Source organism: Vicia villosa, linkage group LG6 (assembly GCF_029867415.1).
Source record: "Vicia villosa cultivar HV-30 ecotype Madison, WI linkage group LG6, Vvil1.0, whole genome shotgun sequence".
Classification (NCBI taxonomy): Eukaryota; Viridiplantae; Streptophyta; class Magnoliopsida; order Fabales; family Fabaceae; genus Vicia; species Vicia villosa.
This window is the reverse complement of record NC_081185.1, coordinates 100,311,856-100,329,219: the sequence shown is the minus strand read 5'-3', so window position 1 is coordinate 100,329,219 and position 17,364 is coordinate 100,311,856.

The following is a 17,364-nucleotide window of genomic DNA, read 5'->3' as shown; positions in this document are numbered from 1 at the left end:
TCCTCCCTTGTTGTTTACTTCAGCATAAATGGATTTCGAGCAATCAGTCAAACACCTCCAGGCTCGGAATACCCGATCCCAGACTTTGATTCTGAACTCACCCAAGGGGCAAGAAGAATCGAAGGCACTCCTATTCTTGGGATACAATTACAATACGAGATGCGTTTATTATTCAAACAATCCGGGTTATGGTGTAAAGGATGGTAGACCGTTGAAGCGTGCGATTAAAGATTTAATCATGACACTCAAATCAGAAAAGAGCACGACAACAAAGTCACGACAACTGAGTCACGATAATGGAATCATGACAACTGAGTCACGATAATGGAATCACGACAACAAAGTCACGACAACTGAGTCACGATAATGGAATCACGACGACTGAGTCACAACAATCAATTCACTCATATGATCCAGACGCTCAGGGCAATCGATCCAACGAATTCTAACACCTACACTCCTGACTATAAACCCAATGTGAGGTGCGCGTATCATTCCAAAAGTCTTGGACATTACACAAACACTTGCTGGACATTAAAGAATAAGATTCAAGATCTGATCAATGAAGGAGAAATCAAATCCCACCCTCCTGAAACCCCTGTGGTGACCACCGCTCCTATGCCTAGTCATGACAAGACTGATTAATGGCTAAATGGATGAACTTTTAATCATTAGCCTTACTTTCATTTGCAATTTCTATTCTGTTTGTTTAAACATTCAAATCATGATAGACATTATCTGTTTTAATAATCATCATCAGTGCATTGCATATGTTTGTCTTGAATAAATTACTTCGCTACCACTCATTTAAACTGCATCTTTACTTTGCATATGTTTTATGATACTCAACTCCTGCTAAAGTTGTACACCTTTTAAGGGAGGATGACGAAAACGATACCGCAACCTCATACAATATGCTTTTGAGCGGACTATGCTGACGATGTACAGGCATTGTTTCAATTCCTAAACAGTGGAGATATAAGGATGATAATCCCTCGTCAACCCCTTTGAGCCTAAGGAGTGGAAGTTTCTTTTTGCACGAAAAAAACCGCATTTTTAACCTGGGGCAGGGTAGTTCTCAGTTAAATTGGCTGTGCATTCTATTTCAAGAGAATCACTCAATACACCTTTCAACAAAGATTTTAATCACAAGCGTTCATCCGCACACATCAAAGAAGTGTTGGAGATGTCAATCAAAACCAATAATGTTTCATCAAACATTAAGCAAGGCAGTCAATATCTTTCAAAAAGAAAAAAATGAAAAAACATATATACAAAGAAAAGCCTGCCAAGTAAAAAAATCAAAAGACGACTTAGGCAAAATCAAGGCATCCCGCTGACTGTAATCTCAGAAATAAAAAGTTCAGGCAAAAGTTAGGGATATCAAAAGATGAAAAAAGAGAAGTCAATATACAACACAACGTTGTGACTACCAAAGGAAGAAGCGACTGCCATCTCAAAAGCTTTCCTTGCTTGTGAACCATCATCATTATCAAAGGTGCAAATCCAAAAGTCTCTTGGAACCTGAATGCACAAGTTGAATTAACTGAGCTTAGGATCGAAGATCATCACGAAGAGGGGTGGGTACAATCAATTTTTGAGCCTTTATCCTTTGTTTCTTAAAACCGTGAACCAAGCCACGTTACAACCCTTGAAAGTCCTAACTGAAGCATGGTTAGTTCAAAAGCATACTGTCACAAAAAAGGTATCCTGACTCCTTAAGGTTTACCACAAATGCTGAGTTGACACTTCGTTTTTTTTACAAACATCACGTTTTTATAAACATCATGCTTTTACATATCCAATTTTAATGTTTTTCAACAAACTCAAGACAAACGTATGCAGTGCATCTCATGAATACATTATTAAACATATTCTGCTACATAATTTCAAATGTTAGCAACACAAAGAATTTGCACAGGGTACAACTAATGATTGAAAGTTATCCCGACAGACAAAATTACTCCAAGGAAACCCTGTCTCTTACGTATACAAGGGGCTTGACGTGTTTTGTCCAATCAATCTGGGGCAATCAAGTCAAGATTCCGAGAATCTCTCATGGATGCTCGAACAATCAGGGGCATGCATCCAAGTATATCTAAAACTACTCCCCAATCAACGTAAGATATTGTCATGAGCCTATGATTACTGGGGGCATATCGCCCATAGTGAACATCTCATAAAGTCCTCGCGAGGCGAATCTTTCCAAAGTTCCTGCTAACTGGGGGCAAATCTATACAAGTCCAGTTCGACATTTTAAGTGACGTGTCCTAAATCAAGTAGTAGTTACCATAATACTGGGGGCAACTTTCACCCATGTCTCCCCACAAAGCCGGGTTCACAAGATCATATCCCCACAGAGTAATCATTAAGAAGATATCTTCAAACGCTCCCAATAGAGACATGGCTGCCTAACAGAGTTTACATCTTCAACACTGTCGCTCTCCTCCAACATGATTTATCAATATCTTTATCACCAATCAGGGAACATCAAGTCACTGATCATCTCCAAGCAGAAATCATAAATTCCCAGCTGAGCATCTTCAAGACAAGATCAGACAGTACAATTACAAGGACATAAGGATCTACTTTCTTAATCAAAGACAACATAAATCATATTCACATATCATATGTCATAAACATGTTCATACACTGCATACATTACCTCATAATGAACTCATACATAACATGCAAAAGCTCTCATTTATTTTGAGGGATTCATTACATAACCCATGCATCATGACATTGCATAAAGATTAACCTTACCTTTTTCAGAATACAGGTACCGACAAATGAACGAAATCTCCAACTTTCCAAGATCTAATTCAGCTACTACGAATGGTACTGACACGATCAATGCTCGAAGATCTAATTCATTTACCACGAACGGTAATGACACGATCACTTTTAAAGTCTAATTCAGCTACTACGAACAGTACTGACACGACAGAAGATCTAATTCAGATACTACGAACGGTACTGACACGATCAAATTTCAGAGGTCTAAGTCTATCATCACGAACGGTGTGGACACGATCACTGGCCTTCCCAGTCTAATTCAGTCACTACGAACGGTGCTGACACGACAAGAGAATCTAATTCTATCATCACGAACGATGAAGACACGATTATCTCCTCAGATCTAATTCTATCATCACGAACGATGAAGACACGATCATCTTTCCAAGATCTAATTCAAGTATCACGAACGATACTGACACGATCAATTCCCAAGGATCTAATTCATCTACCACGAACGGTAATGACACGGTCAACGCGCAAACAACATCTTCTCAAAATTCAACTACCAGATGGCATCCACAAGCCCATCTCCGACAAAAGTCCCTACTTCAAATAGGGCAAATTTCTTGGTATTCTTATGTTCAATCATCTTCCACCTTCAGATACCGACTGGCGCGCAAACCACTCTACATCTTCAGGTTTAAGATAATTGAACAGGGGCAGCTGTCATACCCCAAAATTTGCCCATGCTATTTTTCATACACAAATTCAAATCAATACGTAAAGCTCCTAGACAAATTCTCCTACACAAAGGTCCTGAACTAGGGTTTGGTTCTTTCAAAGGAAAATCACTGAATCAATGGCTCCAAGACATCCCATATGGCTCAATATATCCCACATTACCTCCATGACAAGTATCAAGGCCTATCTCAAAGTTCTGGCCCCTCAAGTGTTCAGAAAGTCAACAGTCGACTAAGTGACCTAAAAAGTCAACTGTGGTCAAAGTAAAGTCAAAACCCCTGACTTTTTGTCAAAATTCCTCATATTGAAGTATCATTCACCATTTGATCAAGAAATGATCATGGTTCATCAAGGAAGGCTCCGAAATCATCAAATGTCCAAGTTACTAATTTAGGGTTTTTGAACTAAAAGTCAACCCAACTTTGACTGATCGTATCTCTCTCATACTTTATCATTAATTCCTCAACCAAGGCTCATTCTCAAGGAAATTTGATTCTCTATAACTTTGATGTTGGGCTCAAGGTCAAGAATTGCTTCCGCATAAGAGATATGAGCCAAAACATTACAGGTCCCTCTAAAGGACCGCAAAAAGTCATTTTTTCTCAAAGCTCATAACTTGGACATGGTAAACTCAATTGAGATGAAGCCAAAAGGGGTGTTTAAAGGACTCTTTAAGACTTCTAAAAAGTATGAGAACACCTTCATATGATTAAAAATGAGGGAGATAGGCGTAGTACAAGTTGATCAAATTTTAAGAAAAGCATGAAACCACAATTGGATAATTTTGCACTTTTGAGTCAATGGGCCTAGGTTTTGGACCTTAAACATGTTGGTGACCTAAATAAGAGCCCATAAATTTATTCCCTTTGTTTTATGACATTTATTTGATTTATTTGGATTTTATTCCATTTAAATGATAAATAAATTGAGTAAAATCATAAAATAATGAAGTAAACCCTAAAGCTTCTATTTTTAATCATCCAAAGGCCCAAGAGAAGCCCCATGAAGATCCAAATTCGTGCTAGCATGGTGGTGTAAAAAGATATCCAAAAATAGAAGGATTAAACTCATATTTTTCCTTAAAATTCCAAGACAACTTATAAGGCAAAGGTCCAAGCCCATTCATGACCTAATTCTCACACATAAATACACTCCACAATGTCAGAATAAGGGGGGACGAAAATTTAGAACGAAACCCTAACCTAAGAGAGCCTCAAGGATACGTACAAGCAAAAAAAGAAAACACACACCTAGGGCATACGATTTCTGGAGTTGAGACCATTCTCAAATCATGTTGACCGTCCCATTCAACTCCTAAAGATCCCAGGTCTTCGTTCTCATCTTCATCACTGATCAGATCACGCAGAAGAAGGACACATGAGAACATGGTTACATAAAATTCTTTCAAGTTTCGATTCTTTCTATACGCGCATTATGAATGAATCTAGCTATTATATTCGTGTTTATGATGTTATCTGAATCTGTTTTGAGCCTTTAACCGTGAGTTTTAACGCAGGGATAGTAATTCACCATTGTTAGGGTTTTAAAGCATGAAGCTCTCGTTTTCTATGCTTAAGGTCGTATTTGTCCAAAATAACATCACCATCGAATTCAGGGAGGTTGTTTTACGTGATCTGGGCATTTTGCTTTCATGTTTAACGTTGGTTTTGTAGGTTCAGAAAGATTGCAGCAATTCGCTACAAATTCTGCAGGTACGGGCACAACAAAATCCGCAGCAAAATTGGAAGATCTCGTTGAAGAAGATAATGAATAGTAGTGAAGACCTTTTGACCCCCACGCGGCGTGCTATGATTCGTTAGTCAAAAGTCCATTCCCTCTCTCCGAATGCCATTCGTTGGTCAGAATTTCAAAGGGTCCTCGCTGCGTATCATTGGCTGGTCTTTGCACACATGGGTCCCACGCACAGTTATTCTGACTTTTTCATTTATCCATACATTATTATACTTATTTAATTCCATGCATATTATTTACAATGAATTGATACAGCACAATTGGCAGCGAGGCTTCTTGGTATTGCATAAGTCCCAGGTTCGAACCTGGCTGAAGACGATGTATTTTTTCACTCACAAACTCTGCAGATTCAATGTCGTGCCTTTGTGTGCGTCCATGATGCACCATCGCCTGTCACCGTTGGATGTCTGCGTGCCCAGATCTGAGGTCCCAGGAGATGTACTCCACCATGTACCCTCATAAATCATCCACACTGGATCAAAGCTAAGTAATTTTTAATTAATTATTTATCCTTTTATTACATATTTTTTTTTATTTATTTTCTTTTCTTTTCCTTTCTACCTTATTTATATTAATAAAGTTATCTTTTAATTAAATATTTTATTTATTAAAATGACTATTTAACTTATTTAATCGAACGCTCGATTATTTTTTATGATATATATTAATTTAGTCACTTTACATGTTTAACCCATGACTTTAAACCCTGATTTTATTTTAACATGGTAACTAAGCACTGTATTAACTGTTGAACCCTAAATAAGGGTTTACGAAGAAAATGCCCTACACTAAAAACCTTTTCTTTTCGCATTCCTTTTCAGGATTAATCAAAATCCCCCGATTACGCGCCTTACTCACTAAAAAGATAAGTTTTTAACTCTTTCTTGGCTTAAATACCATTTTAATTTTAATTGCTTTTATTTAATTTCTGCTTTAAATATCTGGCTTTATTTTTGCCTTTTATTTTCGCGCCCAATTCTTTCCCTTTCTCTTCTTCACTTTTCAGGGATAGCCAAGATTCTCCGACTACACACCATCAGAGCTAAGTTTCCAATCCTTTATTTTATTTTATTTAAATATTATTTACTTTTTGCCTTTTGCCCGAAATAGGGTTTGCCTCGAATAGTCAATGCACTCACTCTTATTTATTCTCCTTTTAATTTTCAGGGTTCGAGGAAGATCAAGGCGCTTAAGGATTTTTTTCTAATTATTGATCCTTCTTATTTTCGTTTGTTAATTCCCCCCATCCCCGCAGGTGTTTATTGTAATAGCATAGGTTTTATTTTCCTGCCTTTAATTTCTGCCATTTTAAACTGCGTGGTTAGTAATCTTAGGGAGTGCAAGCCTTTAACAGAATTAGATAACTAATTATAAGATAAATATCTGAATACAATCACGTGATTGGTGCACACACTCACCTTTAGGGTAACCTCTTCTGTTGCCTTGTTGCCTGTTGCCTCTAAATTGTACTAAATAGTCAAGTCCCTCGACTTCGAGGATACCTAAAGCAAGGTTGCCTACAGAGATTAAAAATCATCATAAGATCATAGTCCCTTCGAAGTTGCCTTAATAGTAAATGATCTTGTCCCTCGATGTTGCCTCGGTAATGATGATTGTCCCAATTGCTAAGGTATCCTCGCATGATGCCTAAATAAGAATAATGACTATTATATCCTTCCCTTAGACTACCTGCCTTCTTTATGGCAAGGGACAGTCTTATGGCGAACGGTTTCTCGATGACCCTTAAACATCCAATTGAAAGACTTCCTGCCCTCTCATGGTATGGATAGACCCTTTCGCCCGAAAAGCTAAAAGAACTAATTTTAAAACTTAGGGTAGTTGCTACTAATTGCTTGCTCTAAATTCAAAAAACTATTATTTACACCTCTATTCCAAATTCAAATTCAAACTATTTTCAAATACTTTTCAAAAAAGACTACGCTTATTCACAAGCTAAAGTTCTTATTCAAAATTTCTATTTGCACACTGCTTTTTCAAACAATCAAACATTTCAAACAAACGAAGTGAGCTAAGCAATTAAGAGCCCATGGATAACCATGGATGCAAAGGGTGCTTGCACCTTCCCTTTGCATAATTTACCCCCCGAACTCAAAATCTTTTCAAAAGGTCTTTCCTGTTCTTTTAGCCTTTCCTATAAATTGGATAAAATAAAAGTCGGTGGCGACTCTTGCTTTATCGCACATTCCGATTACTAAAAAGTCAGTTCACCGTATTACACCCCCCCCATTTTTGGCTTGATCGTCCAAAATAAACCACAAAGAGCACCTACATTGTCTCTAGACAATATCTCTAAACCTATCCAATCATTTCTACACCTAAATATCATATTCTAATTCGATTTCAAAATACTCTAAATTAAGTCAAAATGTCGAAAACTTACCGATTAAATAAAGATTTGAACTTGATGGAATGTGTTGATACTTGATGTTGACAATGTAGGCCGAACTCGGGAGAAAGAAATTTGAAGTTTGATATATGGGGTTTAGAGAGTTTGAGAGTGTTTGAGAGATAAAAGTTTGAAATGAAGAGAATAAATGAGGGGAAAGGTCTGACGCAAGTTATAACGTTAAACCTTTCCGTAGATGCATATACGGAAGAGTTCCATAAGTGCATCTATGGAATAAAACAACGTTAAACAAAAAAAGGTGCTTTCGGAAGTGCATCTACGGAAGCACGAGGATAGTTTGGTCAATTCGGTGGCTCGTAAGAAGGTCATGGGGTGGGATGAAAAATTGTCATATATTATTAATAGTAAAAGTGTTGAAGTTAACCGATTATTTAAATTATTCATGTTCATATTCAGATTTAATTATTAAAAATAGATTTATTAGTATGATTTTAATCAAATTCATATTTTAGATAGGTTATTAATATGGTTTAACCATATTTATATTTTAATAATTTTATTTAATTAAAAAATAAAATAGTCTATTTTTAAAAATTACAAAATATTTTAAATTAAATATTCAATAAAAAATTTCAAAAGAAATTTTTTTTTATATTTTTTTTCAAAAACATCTTTTTTATACATTTTTTCTTTTAGAAAACTTAAAATAAATAAATAATATTTTTTTTTGGAAAACAATATTTCTTTTTAAAATTAAAAAAAGTTAAGAATATTTCTTTTTAAAATACAATATTTTTTCTAAAAAAAATCAAAATAATAATAATAATTTCACAAACAAAAAATACAATTTTTTTTTATAAAAAACACTTTTTTGAAAATTAAAAAATTCTTAAAAAGATTATGTTTTTTAAAATATTTAAATCAAAACTAGTTATGAATATAATCAGTTAAAAACTAGTTTATAATTGTCTTAAAAAATGAAGTGTGGATATGACGATTGACTTTAATCACCATTTATAACATATATGGATTATATGTGATTATGAATTGGTTCGTTTATTTATGAGTATATTAATCCAACCTACGACAAATCGTATAATTTTGGTTTGAATATTGAGTTTGAGCTTCTGAATTCATTGAGTCGTTGATCCAACACGTTTATATGGTATTAGTGATTTATCATTTTTAAATACAATAACAACAACTAAGCCTTATCCCATTAGGTGTGGTCAGCTATATGGATCAACTTTCGCCATAATGTTCTATCAAGGATCATGCTTCTATCCAAATCATTTATTTCAAGATCTTTCTTAATAACTTCTTTTAAAGTCTTTCTAGGTCTCCCTATTTCTCTAATTGTTTGTCTTCTCTCCATCTGGTATATCCTCCTTACTACATAATCTACTGGTCTTCTCTCTACATGCTCAAACCACCTAAGTCTATTTCCACCATTTTTCCACTGTAGGTGCTACCCTGACACTCTCTCTAATATTTTCATTTCTAAATTTATCATGTCGAGTCTTACCAAATAGTCACCGCAACATCCTTATCTCTGCTACACTTACTTTATTCTTATGTTGATTCTTAACTGCCCAACATTTAATCCTGTAAAAATCGCAGTTCTTACCGGCTAACATTCTTAACACTTTCATTCCTCCCCAGTTATCATTTTTTAAATGAAAAAAATAAAATAAGTATATAACTACCTACCACTGTTTTGTCATAAATATATGTTCCCCACCAATGGAAATTATATTACAGTCGGTACCGTTATTTTGATGTTTTGTCCATTATCTGATCTATGTGTGTATCTATTTTGATTAATTGCGTTTGTATATCTGTTTGTAATTTGCGTGTAATTTTATCTTTCATTTGTTACACATGTGGAGGGAATTTAATAGAGGGAGAGAGAATGGAGGGGAGGGGAGGGGACGGGAGGGAATTTAACTAAATATATGTTTAGTTCAAAGAATAGGAGGGGAGGGGAAGAATTTTTAACAACATGTATGTATGGTTCACAAGGGGAGGGGAGGGATTTTAAAATCAATTTACCTTTCTATCCTTATAAATATTGTTATTTGTACTTAGTAAAAATAATTCTAAAGAATAATAGTTTGGAAATCCACCAAAATATATGATGAATTTTTATTAATCATGATGAACAAGATTGTTATCAGCACACGATAACAATGAAAAGAGAAAGGAAATTTAAAGATGCAAAGAGATTAGGGTTTCTGCAGAGTAACTCTCTTTCATAAACTGTGGAAAACTTTGTTATTCACTTGCAACTACAAATTCTGTGAATACAACTTTTTGACTTGATTACAAAATAATGAGGATTACTCCCTATTTATAGATTTTAGGTCAGCATACTCCCTATACCAAAACCCAAAACTATAAAAGTCGAAATTACTTATTTTGGAACTAAATCAAATCTAATATATTTTAACTCTAAATTAAATCTATCTAGATCTAAAATAAAGCAGTGTGTACCAAACTGTTTCCACACTTCTAAATCAAATCAAATCTTTTCGACACAAGGAATTATTATTTAACACACCACCTAATTTGTTGTGTATAGGCTATCTATGTTCATCAGAGCTCTTAGTCTTTTGAACACTTCAACCATCACTCCCTTCGTCATGATATCTGCAATATGATTCTCAGTTCTGCAGTGTTCCAAATTCATCTTCCTATTCGCTACCTGCTCTCGAAGATAATGGAACCCCATTTCGATGTGCTTGCTTCGACCATGCGCAATCGGGTTCTTTGCTAGGTTGATAGTTGACATACTGTCGATCTTCATGGTAATTGCTCCATGATCTTTACCCGTTATTTCTTCGACCAAGTTCACCATTCATGTTGCTTGAGATGCGCAAAGAGAAGAAGTTATGTACTCTTCTTCGCATGATGATAATGGCACTACTGGTTCCTTTCTCGAACTCCAAGAAACTGGTGCACCACCTAGCATACACACATATCCTACTGTAAATTTTTGATCCTCAGCATCACTACACCAACTCAAATAAGTGTATCCCACTAACTTGCATTCATTTCCTTTATCAGTTGTAGGAAATAAAATGCCATACTTGAGGGTTCCATTTAGATACCTTAATATCCTCTTCGCCGCTGCTAGGTGTGATACCTTTGGCTTCTGCATGAATCTACTTACCATACCTACATTGTACGCTAAGTCAGGCCTTATATGACAAAGGTATCTTAATGACCCTATAAGTCTTCTGTATTGGGTTGGTTCGACATCATCGTCATCTGCATCTTTCGACAGTTGCAGTCTTGGTTCTGCAGGTGTCGAAGTCGAGTTGCATTCTTCCATCTCAAATCTCTTGAGAATTTAACTTGCATATCTTCTTAAATGAATCATCAAGCCTCTACTACTCTTGTATGATTCGATGCCAAGGAAGTAGAAATGTCTCCCAGATTTGACATTTCGAATTCCTTGTTGAGGTCACCTTTAAAGTCTTCGATTTCTTTCTTGCAGCTACATGTTATTAACAAGTCATCGACATAGAGACATAATATAAAAAATTCATTCTTACTTCTTTTTACATATACTCCATGTTCAGTTATGCACTTCACAAATTCCTTCTCCCTTAGGAAACTGTCGATCTTCTTATTCCAAGCTCTTGGAGCTTGCTTCAATCCATACAGGGCTTTATGAAGCATGCATACCTTTCTCTCTTCGCCATGTTTCACAAACCCAACTGGTTGTGCAACATAAACTTTTTCGTCTAAGGGTCCATTTAGGAATGCACACTTCACGTCCATCTGACATATGTGCCAATTGTTTATTTCTGCTAGACCAACAACCAACCTGATTGTTTCAATCCTGGCAACAGGTGCAAGAACTTCATCAAAGTCAATTTCTTCTTTCTGAAGAAATCCTTTTGTTAGAACAAGATTGAGAATCTATGTTCAGAATCTGGTTTTGATGATAACGAACATATATTTTGTGAAGTAACAATTTTATTACTAATGATTTCATTTAGTGTGCAGATATTGTGTTATAAATCTTATACAGGACTCATCATAAGAATAGTACATCGACTACATCAGAAAGAACGTCAGAAGCTTTGAAGGAAATGAACAACAAGAAGTCTTGTAAACTTAGAAGATCACACATTCAGAAGTTCTGAAGTTACAAGCTGTAGAACTACAATGCAGTGACTTACAAAAGATAAACAACAACAAAGTCACATGTGAATCAAAATATAACCTTCAGCCCAACAAGCAAAATCAAATAAAATACGAAGGATCAGAATTAAGAAGAAATCCGTTACAAACATCATCATTAGCTAAACGGCTACAACAACTAAAAGGAACAACTCCCAAGAATGATTGAAGAAGCAACCTACATGCAGCACATTGAAGAAAACAAAAGCATGGTGAAAACACGTTTACATTTATTACGCTTTCCGAAGATCAAGATAACAAACATATTCGACAACTATAAAAAGAGGTAAGATCTCTTTTTAAATGGTATGCTCTTCCCTGGAGGTTAATCTGCTTAAGAAGAAGATCAAAGGAAGATATCAAAGAAGTAACCTTCAATAAGAACTGATGTTCTTAATCTACTTAAGAAGAAGATCAAAGGAAAATATCAAAGAAGCAACCTTCAATAAGAACTGATGTTCTTAATCTGCTTAAGAAAAATAACAAAGGAAGATATCAAAGAAGCAACCTTCAATAAGAACTGATGTTCTTAATCTGCTTAAGAAGAAGATCAAAGAAGATATCAAAGAAGTAACCTTCAATAAGAACTGATGTTCTTAATCTGCTTAAGAAGAACAACAAAGGAAGATATCAAATAAGCAACCTTCAATAAGAACTGATGTTCTCAATCTGCTTAAGAAGAAGAATCAAAGAAGCAACTCTCAATAAGAACTGATGTTCTTAATCCGCTTGAAGAAACGAAGATCATGACAAGAAGCAGCCTCCAACAGAAAATTAATAGTCTAAATCTGCTTGAAAGAAGAAGTGAAAATGAAGAACTACTTGAAGAAACATTCTACATATGAAGCTAAAGCTCTTACTCTGCTTACCATCAAGAAGCAAAGATCTTGTTCTGAAGATACAGACAAGTGGACTTAAAAGATTATTCACCCACTCATGAGTGATTACTTGTCATTGTTTCGCATAGTATGTACTTAGGATAGGAGAAAATCTGCTTAACTAAGAAGCACACTTGTAATCTCCAGAAGATTGATGAACATTATGTCTCACTGAGATCACTGAACGGTTTATCATCTGTAGTCATTCACAGCAGGTAGCTGTGCAGGGAGTTAGTCACGACGTGTTGTTGTGAAAGTTACTAGATTGATGAATGTTATATCCAGAAGGGGTCACTGAACGGTTCAGTCATCTAGGGGTTAGTCACAACAGGTTGGTTGTGCAGGATGCCTGAGTCAATGGACATTATATCTCTTGGAGATCATTGAACGGGTCATTGTCCAGATGGTTAGTCACAACAATTGTCTGTGCAGGTTGTTAGTCACGATGGAGGATCGTGCAGTTGTGATCATGATTTGATTATAGTGGATTAAGACCTCTGTTGAGAGGAAAATCACCTGAAGAAGGTGTACTGAAGGTAGTCTTAGTTAGAAGGTGAACCATGATAAAAATGAATGTGTCTTTTACTTTCTGCACATGTCATTTTAACTTAGAACTTCCAAGCTTTAATCTGCAGAACTGTACTGAAAAAGTCAGAAGTTATGATATTCTTTAGAAGTTAAAATGAATATCTTATTGGTTATGTATTCTTCATGCTTCCACAATATTAAAGCATAATCCAATAGATGATAAAGTGAAAGAAAAGACGTTAAAGAAAAGAAAGGGATTTTAAATTGATAAAGAACACAATTCAATCCCCCCTTTCTTGTGTTTTTCTCCACCTTCACCTTTTGCCATAAGCCTTGCCTTGTGTCGAGTTATTTCCCCTTTGGGATTCATCTTAACTTTGTATGCCCACTTGACATCAATTGCGTTTTTTCCTTGAGGCAATTCGAAAAGTGACCAAGTATTGTTGTCTTTGATGGATTTTACTTCCTCATTCATTGCTTTCACCCACTTCGAATCCTTCAATGCCTCAACTGCATTGACAGGTTTGACATATGCGTAGAAAGAGTTATGTACTAGCTCACCTTCATTATTGAGCACATCATCTGATGTAATTACACAATCTTCCAACCTTGCATGCATGTGTCTTGTTCTTTGAGGTCTTCTTGTACTTGGTTGATCTCTAACCTCCTCTTGTCGAACTTCTCTTTCGACTTGAGTTTCTGGTTCTTCGAGTAAGATTCCCACTAAATCTTTCTTGACATTTTCAATTCAATCCCATTCTTTAAGCTCATTTATGATCACGTCCTTATTAATCACTACTTTCTTATTCACTGGGTCGAACAACTTGTAACCTCTAGTCGAATGACATCCTATTAGGATCATCTGACTCGACTTGTCATCAAGTTTTCTTCTCAACTAATCTGGCACATGTCTATGTGCTATAGATTTAAATACTTTCAAATGAATCGAGCTAGGCTTCACACCAGACCAACATTCGTCTGGAGTAATTCCTTCTATCTTCTTCGTCAAGCATCTGTTCAGAATATATGTTGCTTCACCCTAAAATTCTTTTGGTAAATGCTTTCCTTTCAACATACTTCTCAATATATTCATGATGGTTCGATTCTTCCTTTATGCAGTTCTATTCTACTGTGGAGTGTAGGGTGGCACCACCTCATGCATAATCCCTTATTTCTCACATAATATGTCGAAGTCTTTTGAAACATATTCTCCTCCACCATCAGTTCTCAGAACCTTGAGCTTTCGCCCACTCTGTCTTTCGACCGTCCATTTAAACTTCATAAATACCTCGATTACTTCACTTTTCTTCTTGATCAGGTAAGTCCAACAGTTTTCGACTGAAATCATATATGAATGTAAAAAAGTATTTGTTACCTCCTTTCGAATCCACCTGGATAGGACCACAAACATCATAGTATATGATTTTGAGAATAACCTTCTACTTTCTTCCAGCATCCTTGCTGAAGCTATTTTTGTTCTGCTTCGCCTGCACACATTCCTCACATACCTCATTTGGAATGTCGATTTCTGGCAGTCCTGAAACCATATTCTTTCATTTCAAGTCTCTGATGTCTTTGAAGTTGAAATCACCTAGTCGATAGTGCCACATTCATTCATCTCTGCTAGCTGCAGTCGAAAGCCACTTGTGCGCCATCACATCGAGTTCGATCTTGAAGGTTTTATTTTGAGACATAGGAGCCTTCAAGATTACTCTTCCACCTGCGTCGACGAATCTCATCATTTTGTCTTTGATCGACACTTTGTAGTTCTTTTCAACCAACTGCATAATGCTGAGCAAGTTGCTCTTCATGCCTGGTATGTACAACACATTGGAAATTACTGACCTTTTTCCATCTTTCCTCATAATTAGAACGTCTCCAATACCTTAAGCTGCTAGAGTATTGTCATTTGCAAATTTCACCATGTTCTTCATTAAGGGCTTTATGTTGACAAACCAATATTTCCTTCCAGACATGTGTGATGAGCATCTTGAATCTAAGTACCATTGGTCCTTGAATTTATCTTTATCTTTTGTTGTGACCATCATCATCATCATCATCATCTCTTCTTCTTCTTCTTCTTCTTCTTGTTTTGTAAACTTTGCATCATCACTTTCTTGATCCTTATTCTTTTCTGGACACTTTATAGAATAGTGACCATACTTCTGACAGTTGAATCACTGAACGTAACTCTTATCAGGCTTTCGACCACCACCTCCTCCTATACCTGCATCACCACCTCTTTGGTTGCTTTGGTATGAGGATTTTCTCTGATTCGACCAGCTTCCTTCTTGCTGACTTTCGACCAGTCGAATTGTAATAGCCACCTCTACCTTTATTTCCATTCCAACTTCCTTTGCCTTTATTTTCGTTTGCTGACTGAGCCTGCAAAGCCACATCACTCTTAGACTTGACTGCAGCTTTTTCATTTATTCGTTGTTCATGGGATTCAAGCGTCCCTTGAAAGCTCTTCTTTTGTCAATTTCTATGGCTACCACTGTAACCCCCTAGACTACTTTTGGGATGATCTACTGACCCCACAAACAAACACGGGTCTTTTCAGCATGCTATGACCTCACTCGCACGCTTTTTGGGAAACTTCTCAGAAGGTCACCCATCCCTAAATTGCTCCTAGTCAAGCACACTTAACTGTGGAGTTCTTATGGAACAGGATACCAAAAAGAAGATGCATCTTGTTGGTATATATCGTACCCATCAATCCTTATAAGATTTCCTTCAACCATGCAGTCTCATACCTGCACGGCCTCAGGATCCCTCTCATTCTGATGTGGCAACTACCCTTGCCCTCTTCGGCCTCAAGTGTTACATGCGGTGCGACCACCCCTCACCTTCTTCGGCCACAGGTGTTACATACCCACCAGCTTCTGCTTGGTTCATCCTCGAACCACATCGTACTAGGAGAGGTCTGGCTCCGATACCATTTGTAACGCCCCTGACTGCTTTCAGGATGATCGACTGTGTCATACCCTAAATTTGCCCTCCTCTTCAAAGGCTCAAAGTTCAGGGGTTTTATCAAGTCACTCTCTCCCATTCAAAACTAGGGTTTGCATTTTATCAAAGGATGTTAAATCTCCAAGGCCTCAAATGGATCTCAAGGTGTCACATATGTATCAAAGCATATCCATGCCAAAAGTCAAGCTTCAATTCCAAGGATCGCTCATTCAACGGCTCAGATGACCAATAATCGACTATGTTGACCTAAAATTCAACTTTAGTCAAAATACAGTCAAACTTCAAGATTCTTTGTCAACATCAAGTATGTGAGTTTAAATCCATCATTTGATCAAAGGTTGATCATGATCCATCAATAAAAACTCAGAAATGAACAAATGCAAAGGTTCAAATTAGGGTTTTTATAGGAGAAAGTCAACTCAACTTTGACTAGTCATAACTTTCACATGGAGTATCAAAATTTTTCAAACCAAAGCCTATTCTCAAGGAAATTTCATCCTCTACAACTTTGATGTCGGGCCCAAGATCAAGAAATGCACCATTTGGGAGATATGGTCAAAGAAAATTATAGGTCCTCCAAAAAGTCAACAAAAACACCTTTTGGGTCAAAGCTCATAACTTGAGCATGGAAGATTCAATTGAGATGAAACTAAAAAGGTATTTTAGAGGACTCTTTGGGCTTTCTCAAAAGTCCTAAAATGCATTCATCTGATTGAAATCGAGGGAGATACGATGCGCACAAGTTAGTCGATTTTTGGAAAATGCATGAAGCCCTAATTGATTGAATTTCATATTTTTGAATAATGGGCCTATCACATAGCACTTTCCACGAAATATTAGGTTCATAAAGAGTCCATGGATCAATTTCCAATTATTTTATGGATTTATATTATTTTATTTTGATTTTTATCATTTAAAATCAAATTAAATCAAAGTAAATCAAGATTAAATGAAATAAGATTTTACAACACATGTAATTGATCCAATATCAATCTTTTAAATCAGAAATATGTGGAAAAGGATTTGCAAATAGCATGAGCTCAAAATAGTAAGTTTTGATGGAGATTTTCAATCAAAAATCCAAGGCATTTAATCATGGATCTCTCCTTGTTTTTTTTAACCTAATGGACCCATATATATTCTAAAAGGAGGCTGCAAAGAGGGGAGGACGAAAACTTGGCAAGCCATTAG